This window comes from Phocoena phocoena, chromosome 15, assembly GCF_963924675.1.
Source record: "Phocoena phocoena chromosome 15, mPhoPho1.1, whole genome shotgun sequence".
Taxonomy (NCBI): domain Eukaryota; kingdom Metazoa; phylum Chordata; class Mammalia; order Artiodactyla; family Phocoenidae; genus Phocoena; species Phocoena phocoena.
Genome location: NC_089233.1, coordinates 33,214,245 through 33,240,307, shown reverse-complemented (window position 1 = coordinate 33,240,307; position 26,063 = coordinate 33,214,245).

Here is a 26,063-nt window from a genome sequence, read left to right as displayed (position 1 = left end):
GTTCCTGCTCTGTAAAGACGGGGTAATTAACACTACCTGTCTCTGTAGGTTGACTGTGGGATGAAATCAGACAACGCCTGTGAAATGTCTGGGACGGAGCTCGTGCTCGCCGAATGCCCGTATTATTTTTTAATGTCTTTTGCTTGTTTGGTTGCTTCCTCTGCTGCTCTGTGAGCTTCTTGATAGTGGGGAAGACTCCTTAATGATCTGTATATCTTCATTACTTATCAGAGGGCCTGGTGTCCAGAAGGTGATCAAACACACACACACGCACACGCGTGCATGCACACACAACTTTAAAGGATTTTCTGTGCAGCGGGGGTGAACAAATGAATTTTATGAATCCCTTAACTCCTGTCTTTGCTGTTTTCATCTTTTTCAAATTGGAGTCCATCTCTTAAGACGTACTCTGCCTTGAAGCCACCTTCCTTCACTGGCTACTTGTTGGGCTTACATTATGCTGAGTGTGTGTTCCTTGCAGTATCCTCTTCCCATTAACGACTGACCGACAGTGGGGGGGGCGGGTGGCCGATGTGCTGAGTCAGCACCCTGGGGGCTCACTGGCTCTCCCCTCACTGAAGGGGGAAGAGTAACTCTATCTTTCCAGTTAATGGGAAGAGAAGGCCACGGGACCTTTGTCATTCGTTCTGCAGGGTTGCAGAATGTGATCCGTGTGCCAGTGTGTGCGTGTGTAGGTAAAAATATATTTTCCGATTAAAGTGCCAAGTGTTTTGTTACAGCAGCCCGTGCAGACTAGATTGCAGACTAGGTGGATGGTCCCTGTTGTGAAGAAAGTCTCCTCTCGGACAGCTCTGCCCAACTGCCACCCAGCAAAGCTTGTTGTGGATGACTGCCTCTCTTGGTCACATCTTTTCCTCGATCAGCCCCCAAGTCCCTCACACTCCCTACAATTATTACAATTTTTGGTCTTATCTGAATGTACAAGTATAATTCACTAGACAGAGGGGAGAGGAGAAGAGGTGGGGTCTCATCATGCAGGCCTCTTGTCTTCCCGGTTGAGATGGAAAAGCAGTAGAATGGGCATTGAGGACCCTTGTGTTTGCCAGAACTGGGAGAGAGCATATCGTGTGTCTGCTTTGGCACGTGGATCAGCCTTCCAAGAATCGGCGTCATCTGTGTTTGCCCCTGGACATTTTACACTGATGAGAACCCCTTGAGTGGTTAAAACTGTATGAGTGGCAGGTGCCTGGAGTGCATTTCTCATTGGCCAAGGATTAAATATGTGGGAAAGTGTGCACCCAAAGCTGCTTTGGCCTCATTGTAGGTTCTGAATCCAAGTGAAAAGGCTATGGAGTGGGTCACAGTCAGCAGAAATGCGTCCCTAAGCTGGACTGATGGTTCGGATTGATCAGAATTCACAGGAAATGGAGTAATGCAATTACTGTCTTTGAGCAGCTCTCTGTAGGATGTTCTCACAGATCAGTGGCAAAGGGTTAGTAGGCGATTTTCTTCCCCATTATATTGTGAGATATACAAACCTTCCTACTGATATTGCTGGGGAGAGATTTTATAAAGGATTATGAGACTGCTGTTTAAAAAAAATGATTTCCAGTTAAATACCTTTCAGTATGAAAATGGTAAGGCTATAAGGAATGGGGGAAGTTCCTTCAAAATAATTGCTTCTCAAGGAGTGTAGTTTGATTGTCTTATAAACAACTTTAACTCATTCATTTTTCTTGCCTATGATAAATGAGAAAGGAATTCTGCGATTCGTTGAACAGTCAGATTTCCAATATGGTGTTTACTTGCATTTTCTATTTCTACTGCAGCCAGGAATTCAAACCCAAAGGACTAAATACCCCATTCAAAGTGTAATGGAGAATTAAAGAAAAAAAGAGAAGTTCACCAGTAATTGAGGAAGACTTCAAAGTTTCCAAATGATATTCACAAGGGCCAGCAAACTAAGCAAAGGCAACCTCAAGTCTGTAGGCCGTTGGAATTATCCTCGCTTACTTTCCTGATGGGGCCACGAGATCAATTTTTCAACAACCATCATAGCTAATCGTGTCCACTTCGTGAATGAACCTTTCCTATGTGCCAGGCCCAGTGCTTGCTCCATTATTTTATTTAATCTCGACAACTCCTTCAAGTAGAAATTTTCATTCATCCCATTTCATGAGGAGAAAACAGACGTGGGCAGTTAATAAGGAGCCCACGGTCACAGGGCTAGTAAGCGGTGGAGTCAAGGTCCATCTTCCATGTAACTTCAAGCCCATAGTCCGAGTCACAGTGTGCACTCCCAGGAATGCTTACCATTGATTTACCTCCCGTAACTTAATACATATGTTCGGGGATCTGGCTCCCCCATTGGCTTTGAGTAGAGCAGGGATTTTTCCCTCCCCATCTGAGAACTCCACAGCTCAAGGGCGTAGTATTCGCATAATAGTCAACATGTATGTATGTCAAGGGTCTAGTAGAGACCAGGTACTGGGCTGGGGGCTGGGAAGCAGAGGAGAGACCACAGAGACGGCCCCCACCCTCGTGGAACTTACGTTCTCATGGGGAGACAGACCACAAGGAAGTAAATGCCTCAGACACCGGTGGCCCCTTGTGACAGATTCTAGGGAAGAAATCAACATGATTATGAGCTAGAAAACAGTAGGTAAGGGGCAGTGGAGAAGGCTCTCTGAAAAGACGGTGTTTCTGCTAAATCTTGGAGGGAGTGGAGGAGCAGGCCTTGCCTTGCCAACAGCTGTGGGAAGAGCATTCCAGGCAGAGGGAACAGCACATCCAAAGACCCTGAGATGGGAATCAGGTTGACATGTGTGAGAAACTGAAAGGGGGCTGGTGTGGCTGGAGTGACAGCGTGTTGAGACAGGCAGCCTTGGTGGGATTCAGTGGTTTGGCTTAAAAGGGCAGAACAAACATATTCTGTATCCCAGGTTATTTTCCGTCTTTCTCCCTTAAAAAGTTCTCTTTCTGCCTTGCTTTTCTCCTGCTCCACCTAATTCGAGTACCTGCTTCAGGGGCTCTTGATGAAAACATATGACTCTGTTGATCTGGGCCTTTTAATTCAAGAAATCTTTGAGCATCACATGCCAAACCCTGAGGTAGGTAGTGCAGGGGCTCAGACAAGTGAAGCGACGTGTGTGTGGGCCTTGGAGAACACATAGCTTTGAATTCCAAGGGTGAAAATGAAGCTGACCTTGTGGAAACGGAGCTCAGGTTAGGTGGCGATAAGCCTGTAAAGAAGATTCATGTGGGACCTTTTCAAATAATTCTGTTCCCCGGTCAATTTAAACCACCCTGCCTCCTAGCCAGCACAGTTTACGGCTTTGTTCCCATCATAGATTTAGAAACCAAGACCCAAGAAAGGTCACGCCATTAAATAAACGTTTAACACTCAGAGAGAGATGGGACGTTAATAACACATTCTCACTGGAGTGACATTAACTTGAGACTCTCGTAATAGCTACTTTGGTTTGCATTTGTAAAACTTAAATTTTTTTTTGTCCTGTATGTTTGGTGAGACAAGGGAAGTTTTTGGCCTAAGCCTTTTTCTATTTCAGAGAATTGGATAAGGGAAGTGTGTATTGATCACTATGCTTGGGGGTGCTGGAAATGTGTTTGAAAACCGCTAAGGTCCAGTGTTTCTCCAATTTGTTACGCTTAAGGATAGAGCTGGCTGCCCGATGCAATAGCCATTAGCTCCACGTGGCTACTGAACACTTGAAGTGTGGCTGGATCAAACTGAGCTGTGCTCGTTACTGGTAAAATACAGGCTTTTGAAGACTAAGTGTGAAAAAATAATGTCAAACATCTCAGTAATCTTTACATTGATCACTCAGTAGAGTGATCATTTTTGGATATATTCAGTAAATGCAATACATTACTAATAGGATTTCACTTGTTCATTTTTGCTTTTTATTTATTTATTTATTTTTTTGGCAGTACGCGGGCCTCTCACTGCTGTGGCCTCTCCCGTTGCGGAGCACAGGCTCCGGACGTGCAGGCTCAGCGGCCATGGCTCACGGGCCCAGCTGCTCCGCGGCATGTGGGATCTTCCCGGACCGGGGCACGAACCCGTGTCCCCTGCATCGGCAGGCGGACTCTCAACCACTGCGCCACCAGGGAAGCCCTTGCTTTTTATTTTTAATGTGGCCGTTAGAAAATTTTAAATGATATGTGGCTTGCATTCTATTTCTGTTGGATTGTCCTACTCTAAGAAGACTTCTGCATCCAGTCCTGATGCTATAACTGATGCCAGGCTTCTCCTCCTATTGAAAACAACTGTAAAACTGAATAAAATGTATGAGGCTGTTCTTTTCAGGCCTCCATCAAACTGGCAGTGCAGTTCTGTGATCCCGGAGAAAGGGACACAGGTACTGAGCCTCATAAAGCCCTGACTCTCTGTCTAGGAGCCCTTTTTCTGCTTCAGAGCAGGTGAGAAGCACCAAGCAGAGGGAGCATCTCACTGAACTAAGAGAGAGGTAGAGACTGGAATTCTTGGCTTCTGAAGTGGAATTTTTGGGGCAGTGTACCAGAAAAGAGGAATATGGGCAGGGGAGTACTCATGAATCTTCATGGGGATTTACTGTAGGTCCTTCCTTGGCTGTGGGCTGGGCTATGCATGAACAGGGCGAGACTTAGCAGAGACCACTTAACGCAGGGCTGGGATCCATCTAATCAGGGTTTGGGGCGGGTGTCGTTAAACATCCCGTACAGTCAGCTGTGACTCCAGAATGGCCGTGCCTTATAAGTTCTTATTCTACTAGAATAAGGCCACACCATGTGACTCAGTTCGAGGTGGAAATATACCCAATGGCCAAAGAATAAAACCAAGATCGACAGGATCAAAATAATTTTCTAGTAATGTAGCCATCTGTGTGAATAAAACTCAGCATCCTTTAAAAGAAGGTAGCATAATCTAGACTCTTATAAGACATATCCATGTTGTCCAACAGGCAGTAAAAGTTGCTAAACCTATGAATGAGCAGGAAAGTGCGGCCCACAAGCAAGATAGAAAACAACGTTAACAGAGACATCAGATGTGGCATGGGTGTTAGAATGATCCTCAACCATTTGGAAACCAAACTAGAAACTTCTAAATAACCAGTGCTTTAATGAAGAACGACTCACAAGGAAAATTATAAAATATTCGTAAATGATTGATTCTGAAAACGCAGCATATTAAAATTTGTGGGATGCAGCTAAAGTAGATCTAAGAAGGAAATTTATAGGAAATTTCTTCATGGAAGAAAATGAACCTTGACCTATACCTCACAGAAATTAATTTGGAATAGTTCATAGATCTAAATGTTTAAAATGATAAAGATTCTGGAAGAAACCATAAGAGAATATCTTTGCAATCTTGGTGTACACAAAAAAACACTCATGATAGAAGGAAAAAAGATAAACTGGACTTCATTAAAATCAAAAACTTCTTTCAAAGGTATAAAGCAAATGAAAAGGCAGACTATGGAGTGGGAGAGTATATTCACAATTCTGCTATCTGCCAGAGGACTTATATTCTGAATATATAAAGACAACCCGCTGCAAGTGGGAGAATGACTTGAACGTACATTTCATATCAGAGGCTATAAGGATGTCTATTGAGCATATTAAAAAGTGCTGGAGATTGTGGTCATTATGAAAAACTCACAATGAGATACCACTTCACACCCACTGGAATAACTGAAAAACACACAAAAACCCCCACCAAATGCTGGTGAGGGTGTTGAGGACCGGAAACTCTCATCCATTGCTGGTGGGACTGCACGGTGGCACAAGTGCTTTGGGAATCTGTTTGGTAGTTTATTTTATAGTGAAACATCTGTTTCCCAGCAATTCCACTCTTCAATAATTGCTTAAGGGTAATAAAAGCATATAACCCCCCACTGACAGATACACACACATACAGTAGTAAAGGTTATTGCAGCTTTATTCATAATAGACAAAACTGGAAGCCCACAATTCAAATGTTCATCAGTGGAAGAATTGGTAAATACATTGTGGTACTCATGAAATTTAATTAGTAGTCTCAGCCATGTGAAAAAGTCTGACTAGTGATCTATGTACTGATGTAGGTGAATCTCAAATACTTTAGAAAGAACATAAGGGGCCAAACACAGAAGCATGTGTACCATATGTTTTCATATATGTGATGTTCAAGAGTTGACAACGCAAATGAATGGTGAGAGAATTCAGAACAGTCATCGCCTTTAGAAGTCTGCGTACCACACTGGGGTGATGGAATGATCTCCACTTGATTAGTGGTGGCTAGATGGGTATATGCATTTGTCAAAACTCAAAAACATTATGAGCCTAAGATCTGTGCATTTCACTGTGTGTCCAATGTTTCTTAAAAAAAAAAAATTCCTGAAAAATACTCTAAAACAGGGGTCAGCAGACTATGGCCCACGGACCCAGTCTGGCCCATCGCCTGCTTTTATAAGTCATGTGTTATTGGTGCAAAGCCATAATGATTTAACCACATATCGTCTATGGCTGTTTGTGCACTGGAGTGAGTGGAGGAGTTGAGACTGTATGGCCAGCAAAGCCTAAACTATTTATTATCTGGCCCTTCCCAGAGAAAGCTTGCTAACCCCTGCTCTAGAATAATTGTTTCAATGAAACCCACCCTCAGGCATTCTGATGCAGAGGCTCAGAGCTGAGGGCAGAAACCTACAATTCCATCCCACTCCCCAGATGGCTCCAAAGCGGGAGGAACTGGATGGGCAGGGAGTACAGAGTTGATCCTTTCAGGAGTCACCATGTTGATACATAGCTACTGTCTCTGGTCATAAAGTTATTTTACTGACTAATCTAATTTGCTCTTGCTGGAGTTTTAAAAGCCCATTTCTTCCCCATTAGTTTTCGGTGGCAAGTGAGAAAAGTTCATTCTCATCGTAGTGATGTAATCATCCTTCATAAATTCGGAGAGCCTCGTGTATTCTGGCATCAGCAGCAGCATCTCCTGCCACGATTTGGCTCTCTGTTGGAGGCTGTTTGAGAGGTTAAAAGATAGGATGGGGGGAAAAATCCACAAAACACTTTCCGTGCACGTCTAATGGATAATGACACTTAAGAAGCGTTACTTAAAGCTGATCTGGCTTCACGATGATTTGAGCTGCTCTTTTAATTAGTTTTTCAGAGCATATATTGTTTGTTATCATTATTTTACTTTGCCATGCAGAAGCTTAGCGTGCTTTAGTTCACAGAGGAGCCCGATGCTCTTTACTGGTTTTTAACCACCAGTCAAGGAAGAAGAAAATACCTTATTACACTGGAAAATTTTCCTCATGGGTGGTTTATGCCTAAGATTTAATGATTACGGGGGATAATTGTTTTTAATGAAACTATTCCTTTTTTTGGCGGTGCCACACGGCATGCGGGGTCTTAGTTCCCCAACCAGGGATCGAACCTGTGCCCCCTGCGTTGGGAGCGCGAAGTCTTAACCACCAGACCGCTAGGGAAGTCTCTATGGGGGGTACTTTTGGCAGAAACATTCATGCTCAACAGACATTCCATTTGTGCCTCAACATTTCCAGCACCCTTCCAGTTAGGTGGGCTTGTGTGACTGGTTTTACTCAATGAAATGTGTGGCTTCTCCATTCTTTCTCCCTGCCCATAGAAGCACATATTGAGATAAAGTTATCCCAGGAATGAAATGAAGCAGCTTGGATTAATGACCTTGTTTTGTCCGATCAGGAAATTAGCATCGGTTGTGTTAATCCACTGAGTTTTTAGGGTTATTTGTTACTGCAGTATAGCCTAGTCTCTTCTGACTAATATGGTGCTTATTGGTATGGGTTAAATTACTCATTGGAGAAAACAGACCCATGAGAACATTACAAATGTACATAGTATAGGTGTGTCCTTTCAAATAAGAATGGACTTAGTTAACGGAGGAAGGATATGTGACTGTTAGTTCTTTCTTCAGCCATATAAAATAAATCTCAGTTGTTTCAAAGAACCTACATAATATGAATATAAACACAAGCATGTATCAGTGCATGACATATAAAAATAAAGACAGTGGAGACTGTTGCTTTCCAAGAGGTCTCTGTCTGTGCATTTTGTTGCCTGATTTTTTGTTTGTTTGTTTTGAGAGAGTGCTTCAGAGGAAGCAAGTTATTATCTTCCAAATCATTTAAAAGTGCCTTCTTTGGAGGTATTGGATTGGAAGAGGACACTTCTGTGTTGCCGAGGCCCATTTTTCACGGGGCTCTGCTCTCCGGCAAGATAGGCTGTCACAGCAGTTGTTGCATCCTTCATCTCTGCCGGCAAGACTCGCCTGATTGCTCACCTGCTCAGCAGTGTTGGTTGAGTCATGTTCTGCCACCCTTGCCCATATGGCTGTGGTTGGCTTCCATGTTGGTCTCTCCCTCTGGAATGTGAGCTTCAGAGGCAGAGCCTCTCTTATTTATCTTTATGTATCTTTAGTCCTATCAGGCACATGGCAGGTACTCAGTCTGTTTCTGGCTGAATAAGTAAGTCATAATTCTGCCACTCATATTCCTCACCTTGTAGGGTATCACCATCTCCAGTGCCACCACCCTGATCTAAGCTAGGGCGCCTTGACTCCCCAGAGAACTTCCAAAGTCTTGCTAGCTCCGCTCTAACCCTCGCCATTAATTTCTTCATCAGATTTGCAGCGATTTCTTTTAAACCCAACTGGTATTTCACTCCCCACTTCGGATGCTTTGGTGGCTTCCCATTGTTCTTTGAATAAAGGCCAATGTGCTTCACACGCTCTGCAAGATCATATCTCTGCACCTTCCCCTCACTCACATGCTTCCCAGTCCAGACAGATTTCTTTCTTACAGTTGCTCAAACACACCCTGGTTTATTCTGCCGTAGGGTCTTCATTCGTGCTGTGTTTCATGCCTCAGATGCTCCACTCCGAGATTCACACACACGTACATGCACACTTACATACTCATGTGCACACTGACACATATGCAGTCACACACATATGCATTCACACACATACACACTCATATATAGACTGATGATACACACCTATACTCACACCCACACCCACACACTCACACACCCAACCCCCCTGCACACACACATCCTTGCTTACCTAGTCTAGTTCCAACTTATCTTTTTAGATCCCAACTCAAATTAGGGATCCTTCTTTTATAATTTGGAATTTCCTACAGAATCAGACACCCGTTGTTGGCAGCATTTATAATTGCAGTTTTACATTGACTTCTGTGATTATCTAATTTCTGTCTGCAAGCAGCAAGCACATAGGGACTGTCTGGTTTAGCTCACCACTGCATCCCACGAGCCTGTCCCAGTATCTGTCGTACATTCACTCAACAAATAATCTTGCGTAAATGAATGTCTCTCTAGGGGTATTGTCATGGCTGTCTACCACCTGAGGAGACACATGAGTGCTGCCTGGTCCCGTGAGCTCCAGGAATCCCAAAGTGTGCTGCATAAGTGGTAGGGAAAAGATGTGACATGGACTCTGCCTGGCCTGGAGCAGGCAGAGATGGAGTGGATGGGAATGACTGGGAATTGTGGCCACTCTGGTGGCCCGGTCATCCTGTGCTTATGCTCAGACTGTCTTTCGAGAGTGTGGAGAGTTCATGCCCAGCACTGCATCCTAGGCAGGCCTCGATGCCTAAGTTCTGACGGGCTGCAGGCTCAGGATTGGCTGGTCTACACAGCATTCCAATTCACTAGCACGAGGTTTCCATCCGCAATACGAGTGCATGGCGAGTCCAAATACCTGGTTCTCCGTGGTAAAGCGTCAGATCTGGATTGAGATTCTCTAGGCTTTATTCCCATAGGACAATGAGAGGACGAGGGGTCAGAGTTTACTGCAATGTTGTTGTTCGTTGCATTTTGCTTGTTTTAGTGGGGAAGAGTGGTGGGGACATGTGAAGATCACTAGTGTCCTCTCCAAGACCAGCATCATTTTGAGGCGAATGAGGAGGGTAAGAGAATCAGCAGGCACAGGGGTGAAGATGAGGTTGGCTGGATACTTGGATAAAAGTGTTAATGTCTGTGTTCAGGGCATAAGAGTGTAAGTTACAAGAAAGTATAGCATTTAGATGTGGGTCAGTCAGGCTGCATGAGTGAAACGGGGAGACCATCAGCTAATCAAATGGTGATTAATCCTAAGGGATGAAGAGGGGGTAGAATTAAACAGTTAAAAACTAAGAAGTGTGGCAGAGGGTGTCCAGGAAACTATCAGCGATGGGACTTTTTTGGGACCCTTTTGACAATTGCTTTAGGTGCTGTTGACCAGATGGTTGTTAAGATAATGATGACAAATCTATTAGATTTGAAGAAGTATGAAAGCAAAGCCTTGAGACGGAGAAATGGAGCCTATGTGTACTTGCTTCCTCAGCAATCAGAGGTGTTTCCTCTAGTAATGCCACCGCCATGCTAGCGCCCCCTAATGTCCAAACCTGGCTATGCTTTTGATACACAACTTCCCCCAGCACATAAGCTGATCCCAGTTACTGGTGGGACTGTGCTTTGTGTCTCAGGTGTTCTGGGGTAGAAAAAAAAAATGTTGAGAACCGCTGATGTGATCACACAGGAGAAAGCATGGAGAATTGAAAGGATGAGGGCTGATGCTTCAATTTGTTAGAATGTCTATTGTCCGACCGTCTTTTAGATTCCCTAGAAACTGCCCATTTTTAGGAATGCTTGAGTTGTGTGCATTTCTGCAGAGCTCAGGTCTAAACTAATTTGATGCAAGTTATACATTGCAAGTATCTAGGAAAACCTTTATGGGCCCCACAAAGAGTGCACAAAAGGAACCGATGATGTGTTTTTATCCATAAGCAAGCCATTTCTCTTTCAAAATTCGTACGCAGCCTCCAAAATACCTAATGCATCACAAGCCCGACATTTGTACCGCTGGCTTTCCGTACAGAGAAGTACTGTTCCTTTTAACCAAGTAAGTTTATTTTGCGGCGAAACCTTTTGTATAATATTGAAAAATAGTTGTGTTCTTTGGAAGCTATTTCAGTTTCCTGAAGTGATCATTTTTAATCATTGGCCTAGCAAAACAATTCACCAAGCAGTGGAGGATAACGAACCATAAAGTTTAATTTGCCTTTTTTAATTGAGTTGTTAATTAGCACCCCTCCACCGTTGGAAACTCCCAACTTGCTTTTTTTGTTTTGCTTCTGATCCGAGACATTTCAAAGAATCTAATCTATCATATTTCTTCTACCCAGGTACTTTCATGAATTACATCAATAGGTGATTATTTCCTAAACCTGCTGAAGCTTCAACAGATGCATACCAATTTCTGTCAGTGGCAAATAATTAGGGAATAGAGAGTGTTGTTCAGTGGATGAAGATATCTTCCATTTACTGAATTCCTACTATGTGCCAGACACTACTCCATGTGCTTAATTTAACATATATTACTGATACCTGACAGCATTTTGAGGGGCAGACTACTATCTCCACAGATGCACAGTGAACAGAGGTTCGGTTATGTTAAACACTCTTCCCAAGGCCATCTAGCTTAGCAGTAGTGGGAGAAAGCTTCAATCCCCGGCAGTCTGGCTGGTAGCCCCACAGACCATCCTTTCAACCCTGCTCTGTATTTTCAAGACCCTTTATGTCAAACAGACACACGTTTGAATTCTAGTTCTATTGTTAATATTGATGTTAAACACATGCTATTCAGACCCAGATTCATGGGTGTGTGACGTGGGCAGTCAGGGTCCCATGCCCAGGAAGGCGCTGTATATAGGTCTTCTGTTGCCATCTTGATATTTTAAATAAATTTTGGACAACGGACCCCACATTTTCATTTTTCATTGGGTTCTGCAAATTATGTAGCTAGTCCTAATACTCTTGTTGTCTTACTATACATTGATTCTCCCTCCTTCTCATGATTTTGTGGCTCGGAAGTCTGTGCATGGCTTAGCCGGGTCCTCTGTTTAGGGTTTCACAAGGCTGAAACGAAGGTGTCAGCCAGGGCTGGGTTCTCATCTGGATGCCCTACTGCGAAGGATCTACCTCCCTGCTTGCATATTCCCGTGGCAACATTCAGTTCCTTGCACCTGTAGGATTCATGGCATTTTGCTTCTTCAAAACCAGAAGAGGGAGAGAGAAGGACTAGGGCAAGTCTTCTGGAGGAGTCATATCAGGGAACATAATTATGGGAATGCAAGCCCATCATCTTTGCTGCATTTTGTTGCTTAGAAGCAAGTTATAGGTCTTTCCCATACTCAAGAGGAGGGCATAATAAAAAGGTATGGGGTTTCCCTGGTGGAGCAGTGGTTGGGAGTCCGCCTGCCGGTGCAGGGGACGCGGGTTCGTGCCCCGGCCCGGGAGGATCCCACATGCCGCGGAGCGGCTGGTCCCGTGAGCCATGGCCGCTGAGCCTGTGCGTCCGGAGCCTTGCTCCGCAACGGGAGGGGCCACAACAGTGAGAGGCCCGCGTACTGCAAAAAAAAAAAAAAAAAAAAAGGTATGAACATCAGAAGACAGGGATCATGGGGGACCATCTTGGATCTGTTTGCCACAATTATTGTGTATTTTTATTGTGTGTAGTTATTGTTGTTATTATCACTCTTTGTATTGTTGGTGTTGACGCCAGCAGTTCTGTAGCGCTTTACTGTGCTACAGGCCCTGTTGCAAGTGTATTGCAAGTGTACTGACTTGTACAGCTGAATTCCAAGGTCCTGAGGACTGAGACAAAGGTCACCCCCCCTCTGCCCACTGGAATTAATAGCTCCCAGGGTAATGAAGCGTGAGGCCACTCTTTATTTTCCTGAGTGGTAGGATCGTCTTAGGAAGTAGTTAAGTATAATGATTAGAAACATGGAATTTAGTGCCCTTCAGACCCAGGTGAGATCCCAACTCTACTACTTTCTGGTCACGTGGTCCTTCCTATGTTTCTTCATCAGGGATGCTCAGGACGGCTTTGAACAGTGTGTAGGCGTTAAAGCTGCTTCAAGATTCATGTGCCTTACCACAGTGGGGTTATGCTTTTGTGTTTTAGACATTATTACCCTCCTGAATCCCAAGAGCCCTCTTGTCTCAGGCTCCTGTGGAGTTTGATACAAAGAAATACAACGGAGTAGCCCGAAAAATACCTCAAAACTTGCCATCGCCCATATAACTACTTCCTACGCTCTTCTCTAGTTTTTCATTAGGCAGGTTACCTTGTTCACCAAACGTTTTCTCACCAATCTTTCTTACTCTTTTCCTCACTGATTCTCTTTCTCACTATCTTTTTTCTTCATTTATCCAAATGTATCTGTTTTTATTTGTCTTTCTCCCCCGCCCCATTCTCCATTTTTATCCCACTGAATATCTTGTCAATCATCCTCCCTTCTCAGGTGGAAGAAAGCAAAGGAGGAAGGACAAAGGGGATGATGGATAGAAGTCCATCATTTTCCTTTCCTTGCAGGTGTTCACCTCAAGTGAGGTTTCCTTTCTTGCTTCTGAAAAAGTCCGTGGCTCGATTTCTTGTCTCTGGTCACCTGTTTGCTCCTCTCCACCCCTTCCCATCAGACTGCTACATTTCCTCCTCTGCTGGAATAAGTGTCCTGAAAGTCAACAGGGAGGGTTCACTTATCAGTGCCTGTTCTCAGCTCTGATTATCCCCATCTGTCTGCAGCATCAGGTGGGCCTGACCACCCAGCTATGAGAGTCTCTGCCCTTTACATCTTTTTCAAGACCGAGTCTCTGCATCAGTTCTGACTTCTTGTTACTTCTCTGTCTCCATCTGGCTTGTCTTCTCCCAGACGTGGGTTATGCAGGCGGTCCTTAGGAACGTACCTCCGAACTCCTTCATCATCCCTTACCTTTCCCACTCCCATCCTGGATCTTGGCCAGTCACTCTGGACTATACTTTTGGAGCATGTACTCCGAGTCAGACTCTCTTCTAGGTGCTCTTTGTGTGTAAACTCCTCTAATCCTCCCAGATGGCTTACGAGAGAAAATATATTTTGTTACTGTTTTGTAGGAGAAGCACCAAAACACTGAGAGTTTATCTTTCTTGCTTTCAGATTTCTGGGCGTGACTCTGACAGCTCTTGGAGTTGGCCTTTGATTTCTACTCGTCATCTTCTGGGTTGCCTGCTAGTGACTCACACTTAAAACCAAACTCACCCTCCTGTCTGTCCCACTTTTGTTCATCTTCAGTTTTCCCTGGTTCTGTCGATTTACTGCAGTAGTTTTCAGTCATTACTTTCTGCCTCATTTTTGGTGACTCCCTGCCTTTCCCCCCTCATCAGCCCTATTCATTTCACCCCCAAATATCTCCCCTTCCCTCCCAATTCCATAACGTTCTTTCAAGCCTTCTTCCTTCTCTCATTGTAGTGACAATAACCTCTTTTTAAATTAATTTTCTTTTTTCCGTTATAAAATGATTGTATCCTGATTTCTTTGGCAAAAAAAAGGAAGGAAAGTTTAAAAGATCCATAATCTGATCAGATCAGCTGGATGCAGATGCTTTCTGTATGGGCTGAATATCGTACCCCCCCAAAAGATATGTTGGAGCCTTAACCCCCAGTACTTCAGAATGTGATCTTATTTAGAGACAGGGTCTTTACAGAGGTAACCAAGTTAAAGTGAAGTCATTAGGGTGGGCCCTAATCCAGTATGACTGGGTGTCCTTATAAAAAAGGGAAACTGGATGCAGGGAGAAAAATGCCATGTGAAGATTGGAGTGATGCTGCCACAAGCCAAGAAATGCCAGAGATTTCCAGCAAAACTTCAGAAACAGGAGAGAAGCGTGGAGTAGATTCTCCCTCACCACCTTCAGAAGGAACCAGTCCTGCCAACACCTTGATGTTTTGAATTCTAGCCTCCAGAACTCTGTGAGATGATACATTTCCGTTGTTTAAGCCGCCCACTTTGTGATGCTTTGTGATGGCAGCCCTAGCAAACGAATACACTTTTTTTTTCTTGCCGCACCATGTAGTTTGCGGGATCTTGGTTCCCCGAGCAGGGATTGAGCCCCGGGCCACCACAGTGAAAGTGCGGAGTATACGCCTTCAAACATGGTTTTCTGCTTCTTGTCTTGCTCTCACTTCTCTGTTGTTCATCAGCATCTCAAAACCCAGCTTTTCTGTGTAACTCCCAGTGTAAAAGCTTTGTGGCTCCTTGTAGCTGCTACAAAACATGCAACTCCTTAGGCAAACACTGAAAGCATTCCAGGATCCCCTGGAAGGTAAGTGTCTGGAGGAAAATGACTTTGCTTTACTTACCAGAGTATCACAACACACTGACAAATGCCAGGAACGGGGTAGGAGCTCACTTCTTGAATGGGTGAATGAATGAATGAATGAGTGAGTGAGTGATGGATGAACCCATTCCCCTTCACTAATCCCTGGCTTCATCTGGAATGAATCACTGCCTTTTCTTTCCCCCAGTTGCCCTCTTTTCCACTTCCTCCCACTAGCTATTAACAGCTGGTATCTGCCCATGGTCATCTCTGTTGGTTTTTACGTGACTACACGTGTCGTTTAAGACCCAGCTCATTTGTCAATGCTTCTTCAAATTTTCCCTGATATTTTCTAACTGGAAGACATCTTTCCCTCCCCTGTCACTCCGCAAGCATGTTTTACTTTGCATTATGGTTACTTTATGCCAAGTCCTGAGCATGGTACCATTATTTTTACAGCTTGGCCCCTGGTAGGTCGTCAATAAATATTTGTTATGTAAGTAAATTAATTAAGTGTAAATATCTGGGATAACAGAGCTGAAATGAGAACTCATAAGCTCCCCTCCCTTATTTCTACGTCTAGGCAACACTTCGTCCGAAGATTTCCCTCTTAAAATTTCCATTTACAAATGCTCTTCAGGAACTACATGTAAGAGAAAGGAGCTGCTATTGAGGGCACTGAAAAGTTGAATTGCAGGTTGCCATGGAAACAGAGTTGAGAGTTGAGTTTTTCGTACATGAATGTTTTAATGAAAACATATTCTTAGCCATTATGGATGGGTTTGTGTACCAGAAAAGAAGTGCTTTATCTTAACATACTGTTATGTTCATAAGTTAGATTGATGGTCCAAAGGATTATTTCATCAAATCACTATACACTATTGTGGTTCCCTTGCAGGAAGTGATCCCAATGCTGACAAAATGAAGGCTGTCCTTGTTTGTGGAAGAAAACGTCTCTATGGACTAATTATTTTCCTTTTGCTATTGAGAAGTAGCCTTTCTATTTTAGCCAAAGGACATTACCCTTAAGCATATAAATGATTCTATTCTTTCTTTGAAATAACAAATGTCCCCAAATCACGCATGCATTGTATATGCTGGGTCCTAAAAATATAATATAATATAATATTACTACTCTGTTGATAATTAGTAAATAATTTGAAAAGTTTTGTGATGATGGTGGTGATAATGATGGTTAATTATAGGAAGAAGTTCAGTGTTTACTTCCAAACTCTTAGGAAGTAGGAGACTGCCCATGCACAAACTACTTTGGGTTTTTTTTCTAGTTTTAAGGCAAGTATTCCTATAGGTTAGATGCTACAGACTGTGACCATTAGAATGCCATCCTGAGCATGCTGGAATCATAATTAGACAATTATAAGTTCTATTTGCAATCTTCTGTTAAAGATGATTTATTAGGCATCTTGTCCCTACCCAGAGATGGGCATACGATTCACTGTTTGTGGCAAATTTGAGGTACCATTTTGGTTACCTGTTGAGGATCTCTTTTAATACAGAGATCCAACCCATCATTCTTCTCAAGTACCTTTTAATAGGAAACCTCCCCATAAACCTATTAGAAGCATAATGAAAACCTCACTTAGTCTTCTGTCAGGCTTCAGAGCTGTAAGTGGCTTCTAATTTGCACAAGATTGGAATAGCATTGAAGAATTACAGTAACTAAGTGAAACACTCATTGGATTTTCAATTTTCTGATAGCATCCCATGTAATTTCTTGTAACGCATCTGTAGCCAAATGCAGTGACACATGTCAAGGCTCATGCTGGAGCTTCTGCCCACATCAGCGGTATAGTGAGAAGCACGAAGCTGTCAACATTTCTCATGGGGAGGGTACAGATCGGAGCCTTTGTTTGGCCTTGAAGGACATTCCATTATATGCAGTCCTCTGAACAACAGTCTCCTAATTTCTAACAGCTTAGATGGATGTGTTTGATGCTTGACATTTGACTTCACGTATTTATTGGAACAAATTGTGAATCGTTCCTTCCATGCGAGTACTTGGCAGAATATGTAGTTTGTCCTGCGGTACCTGTTGAGTTGATTGCCTCATTGGGACAAAGGCTACATGCTTTGTATTCTGCTAAATGGAATTCCTTTTGGAGCAACCAAGAGAAGCAGCGGCAGCGTGGCTGTGAAACCAGAGAGATAAGACCCTGAGTTTTCCTTAGCATGTTTCATATTATTCTCAGTTACTGTTTTCAAGCGAAGACAATTCATTCTCCCTTTCAGGGAACCTAAGTGTTTTTCTTCTAACCTTAAACTGAGAGTCCCTTGTGCCTGTGTCTTAACATTGGTTGTTAAAAACCTTGAGCCATTAACAGTATTAAAAATAGACTCATCACACTTGGTGAAGGAAAAAAAGAAGTCAGCTAGGCTTTGTAATCTCCAAAATAGTTAATGGTATGGCTGCTCTTTGCATATAGCCCCAACAAGACTGTCCCACTCCCACTACAGGTTTTCTGACTGATTTTTTTTTTTAACATCTTTATTGGAGTATAATTGCTTTACAATGGTGTGTTAGTTTCTGCTTTTATAGCAAAGTGAATCAGCTATACATATACATATATCCCCATATCTCCTCCCTCTTGCATCTCCCTCCCACCCTCCCTATCCCACCCCTCTAGGTGGTCACAAAGCACCGAGCTGATCTCCCTGTGCTATGCGGCTGCTTCCCGCTAGCTATCTATTTTACATGTGGTAGAGTATATAAGTCCATGCCACTCTCTCACTTCGTCCCAGCTTACCCTTCCCCCTCCCCGTGTCCTCAAGTCCATTCTCTACGTCTGCGTCTTTATTGCTGTCCTGCCCCTAAGTTCTTCAGAAACTTTTTTTTTTTGGATTCCATACATATGTGTTAGCATATGGTATTTGTTTTTCTCTTTCTGACTTAACTTCACTCTGTATGACAGACTCTAGGTCCATCCACCTCACTACAAATAACTCAATTTACTTTCTTTTTATGGCTGAGTAATATTCCATTGTATATATGTGCCACATCTTCTTTATCCATTCATCTGTCGATGGACACTTAGGTTGCTTCCATGTCCTGGCTATTGTAAATAGAGCTGCAATGAACACTGTGGTACATGACTCTTTGAATTATGGTTTTCTCAGGGTATATGCCCAGTAGTGAGATTGCTGGGTCATATGGTAGTTCTATTTTTAGTTTTTTAAGGAACCTCCATACTGTTCTCCATAGTGGCTGTATCAATTTACATTCCCACCAACAGTGCAAGAGGGTTCCCTTTTCTCCACACCCTCTCCAGCATTTACTGTTTATAGATTTTTTGATGATGGCCATTCTGACCGGTGTGAGGTGATATCTCATTGTAGTTTTGATTTGCATTTCTCTAATGATTAATGACGTTGAGCATCCTTTCGTGTGTTTGTTGGCAGTCTGTATATCTTCTTTGGAGAAATGTCTATTTAGGTCTTCTGCCCATTTTTGGATGGGGTTGTTTGTTTTTTTGATGTTGAGCTGCATGAGCTGCTTGTAAATTTTGGAGATTAATCCTTTGTCAGTTGCTTCATTTGCAAATATTCTTTCCCATCCTGAGGGTTGTCTTTTGGCACAGCTTTGAAGTTTCATTAGGTCCCATTTGTTTCTTTTTGTTTTTATTTCCATTTCTCTAGGAGGTGGGTCAGAAAGGACCTTGCTGTGATTTATGTCAGAGTGTTCCGCCTATGTTTTCCTCTAAGAGTTTTATAGTGACTTATTTTTTTATTACCTGAGGAGGATAAATTTGCACTAATTCTGCTGCATACTCTTCAGGGGTTCCCTTTGTAACTAAAGACATTTATTTGTGAAGTAGCAGGGTCAAGGTTAAGACAAGAGTCTAAAGCCATATCACAGAGTCAAGCTAATTGGTTCACGTGGGGATGTGAGCTATGTACTAACTATGGTGCTTAGGAAGCCAAGCACCACTTTTTGACCCTTCCTTTCACCCATGTAACTACAACAAACATTTACTGAATTCTCACCGGGGAACAAAGTCCTAGGTCAGGAGCTGTGTGACGGGGCAGGGCAGAAACAGCCAGGAAGGACTCATTTCAGTGCTGCAGGGACTTCCTGGATGCTCAGGACAGATATGAATCCATATTTCTATTTAAAGCATAATGAAAAAATATTATTTGAGTCTTTCTATTTGACTTATCTAATTGCAATCATTGAAAATAAGTCGAACTTAGACTGTGAAATTACAGATCAGATATTTTCAGTGTCAGCACTATGGATATTTGGGGCCAGATTATCTGCTGGTGGGGAGGGGACTGTCCTGGGCATTGTTGGATGCTTAGCTGCATCAGATGCCAGTAAAACCCCTCTCCAGGTGTGACAACCTGAAGTGCCTCCAGACATTGGCAGATGTCCCCTGGGGGGCGGGGGTGGGGTTTGGGTGCAAAATCCCTTGGTTGAGAGCTCTTACCATTGCTGACTTCCTGGTGGCTGCCAATACTGCTGCTTTTAGAGAGAGTAGGTAGCTGTTTTCTCACCTAGAAAAATACAGATGTAGAGCCCACAGAGCGATGCTGTGTATGGAATAAGGACTTCCCAAGAGTGAACTTTTTGGTATGTGAGTTACATCTCAGTAAAATCCATTATTTAAAAAAACGTGATATTGCCATCTCTGCCGTGGATTATGAATTTACTGAAATGTCCTGAGTCTTAAGGTATCTTACAGAAAGCGGTGCCAGCATCCTCTGAGTATTATTTGAGCTGTCAGTGAACTATTATTAGAGAAATGTGGGCCATACAACTATCTGTAACTAGTAGGTATTAAGAAATGGTGGATGATTCTGGAGTGTGGCATCAGTCTAGCTGTTCAGGAATTTTTCCTTAGCAGTTGTCTTCAGGGCTCCCCTAGCCTTCCTCCCGACGGCGATCCATTAAATCTTCATCACTCCAAGGGTGGTCTCTAGCCCAGCAACATCAGTATCACCTGGGAGCTTGTTAGAACTGCAGAGGCTCCAGCCCCACTTCCGAGCCCCCTCCGTCCCCCTACAACTGTTACCTAGAAGGACCTCTTCAGACCCTACTTTCACAGAAATTCTTTCTCTCTTGCTGGCTAAATAGTCTCTTTGCTTCCACTGGTTGGCCTCTTGAAAATGTTTTCATACTTGTGCTTGCTCGCCATTCTGCACTCCCAGAAATATTGGACAGTTTTGCTTCCTCTGATCCCAAAGTATGAACTAACACAGCCCCCTCCTGCACAGTGATCCAACCCCAAACGCCCAGGCTGGGTTAGAATTCTGGACTCGTGGGACACAGTTCTGCAAAAACTACCAGCTAAACAAGGCTCCGATATTCTAGTTCATCCATGGGTCGATGCAAGAGTGTTTCTTTATATGTGTCCATCTGTAGACACAGCCTCCTATAGAATATAAAGCTCCCCAATGATAGCTACCTCAAAACTACCCAACAGTTAAAACTAGAGGGGGTTTGTACAAGAGATATTAGAATAAAATGGCTCTCAAGATAGAGTCATGGTTGGGAAAAAAATAGAAAAATGGAAAGGGTATCATACTTAGAGAGCGCGCCCTTCAACACAGCAAGTTACACTCAGCAGCCGTCTCTTATCAACTCCGCCACAAAATCTTTCCCATCTTTGTAAAGGGCATCACCATCCACTCCGTTGCTCAACTAAAAACATAGGCATCGTTATTGATTCTTTTTTTCCCCTTCAATCTATCAGCATTGATTGCTGAGCCACCTTCAGAAGTATCTCAAATCCATCCATGTCTGATCATCTCTGTCGCTGCTAACCTTGTCTGGGTACCATCTGTCATGGTCTTCTGCAAGGGTGTCCCAAATTCATCTGCCTGATCACACCTGCCCACCCCCCCAACACCCTTCCATTAGCAGCAGCCACAGTCTAACTTCTAAATCGCAGATATGCCTTTAACACACCCTTGCTCACTGTGCTTCAGCCTGCTTTCCATTCCCCACATTCTTCGAGCATGTGCTAGCCTTTGAGTTCTAGTCCCCCGCCCCCCTTTAACACCCATCCTCCCGCTACTTGCGTAGATGGCTTGTTATTCTTTGAGTCTCAACCTCAGATCTCACCCTGTCACGCAGGAGCACCCTATCACATTAGGACCAATCAGAGCGCCTCTGCTTATATCCCCTGTGCCAAGCCAAGCTCCTGCCACAGAAGCGGCACACGGATGCCTTTGGAATAATTCCTTGCCAAGTGAAGATTTGAGCATTTCTGAAAAGTGCTGACAGTGTGGAACTAGAACGACCCTATGTTGGAATTGGACATGTAGCCAGGGAAAGCTGGAGCTATCCGAGAAAAGTTCATTTGCGATGCTTAGGTTTATCTACTAGAGGGAGAGAGATTGCCTATCAATTAAAGCCACAAGGGTTGAGCTGGGATGTTGTCCCTCGGGATTTGAAGTAGTTTCGTCTAATCTGGAGCAGTTTTAGAATTCAGTAACGCAATCAGGTTTTAGCATTTTTACCCCACATAATGATTCGTGTGCCATGAAATTTTTCAATAAAAAATTCCAAGGCTCACAAAGTAGAAAAAAGCAAGGGGGCCTCACATACCTCATTTGCCCAGCCATTTCAGTGAGGCCCCAAATGTAGAGCATTGAAATGGAGCCTTGGAATTTTAAATCAAGTTTTACTTTGCACATTTAATGAAATGCAAACAAATACTTGGCAGTTCTAAAGGGCATGAAGTCATTAAGATTTCTCATTTTATGAGGTGCTTTGGGGGCCTCCATAGTTTTGGAGTAATAGCAATTAAGTTGTGTGTGTGTGTGTGTTTATGTGTGTGTGTGTGATTACTTGTTCAGTTCTATGCATACAGGCAGACTCTGGTCTTAAATTTCTCTTGTGCCCTTTTCCAGCTGTGTCCTTGGGCAAGTTACCTAACCTTGCATCATATGTAAAATGGGGATGATACAAGTTTTGCTGGGAAGACTCAGTGCACTGGTACAGGTCTCTGCTCTTAGAAGGGCCCATACTTTGTTTCACGCTTTGCTGTCACCATCTTGAAAATCCTTAATAACTTTTGAATAATGGGCCCTGCATTTTAAATTCTGTATCCAGCCCCACAAATTATGCAGCTGGTCCTGATTTGATGAGATTAGGTAAGTACGGCACCTGTTAGAGTCCCTTGAATGAGGTGGATACTAGATATGCATTCATTCTTTTCCTTCCATGTTTGAGTAGCTGTGTATTCCTGCTCCCCTGGCTTAGGCAAAATTGAAAATGCTGATACTTTTCTAGTCTCTCTTCCTTCATTCTATATTGCCACACCCCTAAGAGAATCAGATAATCCTTTGATTACTTTTAAGACTGTAGAAAAGATATTTAATCCTCACATGCTGGGAGGACAGATAGTATTGGGGGAACATTTATGGCCTAATAGCTTGGTAAAATGAGACTTCGTGGAAGCAGTTTGCCAACTGTAAATTGCTCTACTAATAAGTCATGATGAAGTGCACAGAACAAAATGTTTATTGAATAGTAACTGTGGTATAGATATGGGTAAGGAGATAACGTCAGAATTTATGGGGTCGCTGACATTCAAAACCAGAGCTCCCCAACTATCAACATTATCTCTGTCAATTCTGGGAGCCTAGACCTCTGTGCTGTGTACTGCAGGGTGAGGGTGTTGGGATGGTTGATTACAAAGAGCACAGGACTCCCAGTCAGAGGAGCTTATGGGATGTTAGTAGTTTAGAGGTAGTAGTGGAATATGATGGAGAAGATGCTTGGCAGGAAGCATAGAGTGAGGTCAGAGAGAGTTGAAGAGGGGATCCTGGGGGATTTTTGCACCTGAGGTTCTCAACCTTTGGATTAACATAAAATCCTCAGGAAGTTCACACAGATGGTGTTGATGGGAACCATCTCCCGTAGGGTGAAAACCACCATTGGTCTACATTTGAAGGGCTGGCAGATCCAGAAGAGAAGAGTGGAAATTGAGAGTCTCAAGGCACACACAGACAGCAGTGCAGAGCCAGGGAGGGGACCTGGAAGTTCCTTCCTGCCTCTTTTCCCTTGAAAATAATAGTAATAAAATCAATGTCTGTATTGACCATCTCTGTTCCCTCTTTGCCCTCTGAAATGACCCACGTGATCACTGGCTCTTTTAAGACCACCTTCTCAGAGATTCTCTCTGCCTTTGTCGCATTATTCTATTTATTTCTTTCAGGGCACAACACTCTCACTGAAATCATGTTTTTGATGGTATTTATTATCTTTTTCCTTCCTCTCTACCACTGGATTGTAAGCTCCATGAGAATGGGTATTTTGTCAGTCTTGTTTATGGCCCTTTTCCTACAAGCTAGGTCCATGCCTGGCACATAGTCAGCCCTCAAATATTTATTGAATGAGTGAGTCATTTTTCCACACCTGAGATGATGCTCCACCATGAACGTTTGGTTGTGCTGACATGGGGCTGAATTATTTGCATTCTCCCACAGCTCTATGATTTCCGCCTTGCCCACCCCCGTTCAGGCTGCCCCCTGGACCTCTTTTTCCCAGGTTGGATGTCTCTGCTGAATTATTTGCATTCTCCCACAACTCTATGATTTCCGCCTTGCCCACCCCCCTTCAGGCTGCCCCCTGGAACTCTTTTTCCCAGGTTGGATGTTTCTACTGTTCTCCAGGACAGATCCTTCTTACAGATTCAGGGAGAAGTCTTCTACAAAGTCTGTGAAATCTCACTGGAATGTAAGGTCTGGAGGACAGGACTATGACGGGCTTTCTTATTCATCAACAATAAATGCACCACCAGTGAATCTCTACCCCTCCCATACTCTTCCTGTATATCGTAGAGGAACTGACCATCCATCAGAGGTGTTCTGAGCTTGTGGCCAGACTTAAAGAATTCATAAACCATTTCTTTTCAGGAATCACACTGTTATTTCAATATCAGTCTTTTATGCAGTTCTCTGTCTTCACATATTTAGTAGATCACAGTCCAAATATCACATTCCTAATAGATTTGTTTGATGGAAAAAGAGGAGGTAGTAATGAAGCTATACAGGCACTGCTGGGAGCCAGGAAAAACACAGAGTGGGTACAAGATAGTGCAGAATAGATTCGTTTTTTCTAGGTGTCGCTTCTTTCCTTGATGGTCTTGGGGAATGAGGGGAAAAATTAACAAGGCACGTCTGCTGCATTTGATGGTTCTGTGGCCCCTTCACTGAAATGCATCTTGGAATCCATGAAGGGCATTGATAAGATGGTGTAAGAAGCTGCTTGTTTAAAACAAGAGAAAATATGCTTTAATTTAGATGACTGGATAGCTGGACACTGATGAACGACTGTTGCAAATGTGAATAGCCATTTCTTGGGTTTCTAAATGATTTTCACACTTCCCAAGCTTTATTCAAATTTGTGATGTCCTTTATGGTTTTCCTTTATTGGCCAGGAAAAAAAAAAAAAAAACATCCTGAAGACTTAGGTTTCCATCAAATCTGATGGAATACATTAGTAAAATCATATGTCATATTAAAATGTGAAATATATGGTGGTGTAATATCGTCTGAGTCAATCCAGTGGAGTAACATAATTAACAGGGGTTTTGATGATTAATGTAGAAGAGTAAGAAGCTGAGGACAGCTTGCTTCTCTCTCTCTCTGCTTCCCCCACCCCCACATTTTCTCTCCTGCTCTTACTTTGTCTCTTTTTCTGCTAGCTGCTGTTTTCTTCATCCAGATAGGCAGAGAAAAGCCTTAAGTGGCGGTTGAAACTCCCAGAAGCCTGTTTACTTCAAGGTAGAAGCAGGAAAGCTGCCATAATTCAGAAAGCAGCTTCTGGCATGAGATGAAAGTCAGATCCGCTCAAGTTTGGGTCCAAATTTAGAGGCCCCACTGGAGTGTTTATGCTTGTATCTGTAGTCCAGATAAGTTAGTGGAAGAAATTGTTCCCTACGGCAGGTCATGAATCTAATTACCCTAGAAACATTTCTGCAGGCGCTTGACTGAAAATTGCTATGCGGTGTGTGCTGTCTGTGGCTTCCCCCACCTTCAAATCATGTATGGTCTATGGACAGCGTCATCCACGTGGGCCCACAGACCCATAACTCAAGGAGGGAGGCCATGTTTCCCCAGCCGAAAACAGACCTGAGAGCCCCTGTTGCTAAGCCTCTGTCCAAAAGAGTTCACTGTCTTAGAGAAGCGGGAAAAAGAGAACTTTCCTGGACAACAAGAGAGGAATATTGAAGGCTCATGAGTTGACAGGGAAACACAGAGAGGAGATAAATGGCCAGTTTTAAGAACTAGTTCAGTGCCTCCCTCATTGTGGATTTGGTCCTTGTCTAGGACTGTTTCTTGCTGTTAGGAGATTTGAATATGAATCTTTCTTAAGAAGGGCATAGTTATATCTGGTTTGAGTGCAGACTGTGGTCTCAAAGTCAGGATAAATCCATTCCTCCTGCAAACCACTATGGGCCTAGTCTGGTGATCGACAGCATGAGTTTGGAAATCAGGCACTCCTGGATCAAAGTCTCATGCTGACCCTTACTAAGCCTGTGACATTGTGTGAACTAGTTATCTCTTAGCCTCCACTTGGTCATGTTTAAAATGAGGTTATTATAAGGAGGATAATGCAAACAAGCTCATTTAAGTGATTCCTATTAAGATATTTATAGGTCAGATATTTATTGCCAAACAAGCAATATAACTGCTGGGTGGCTAGAGAGTATGCAGGTTATTGCATCTGAATAAATCAGGGAGTGAATCTGTTATGGTATGGGTAGATTTTTTTTTTTTCCTATGAGGTCTTTAATGGAAAGTAGGAAGAAGGGGAATGAGAGCTACTTATGATGAAGATGAGAAATCTTTCTAAATTTGCTAGTTCTCAGGGATCATGGCTGCTGCCTTCGGAAGGGGACCTACTGCTGATGTTGGAATCAGAGAGGAGACACTGAGGGGATGAATATAAATGTCAAAGAGGA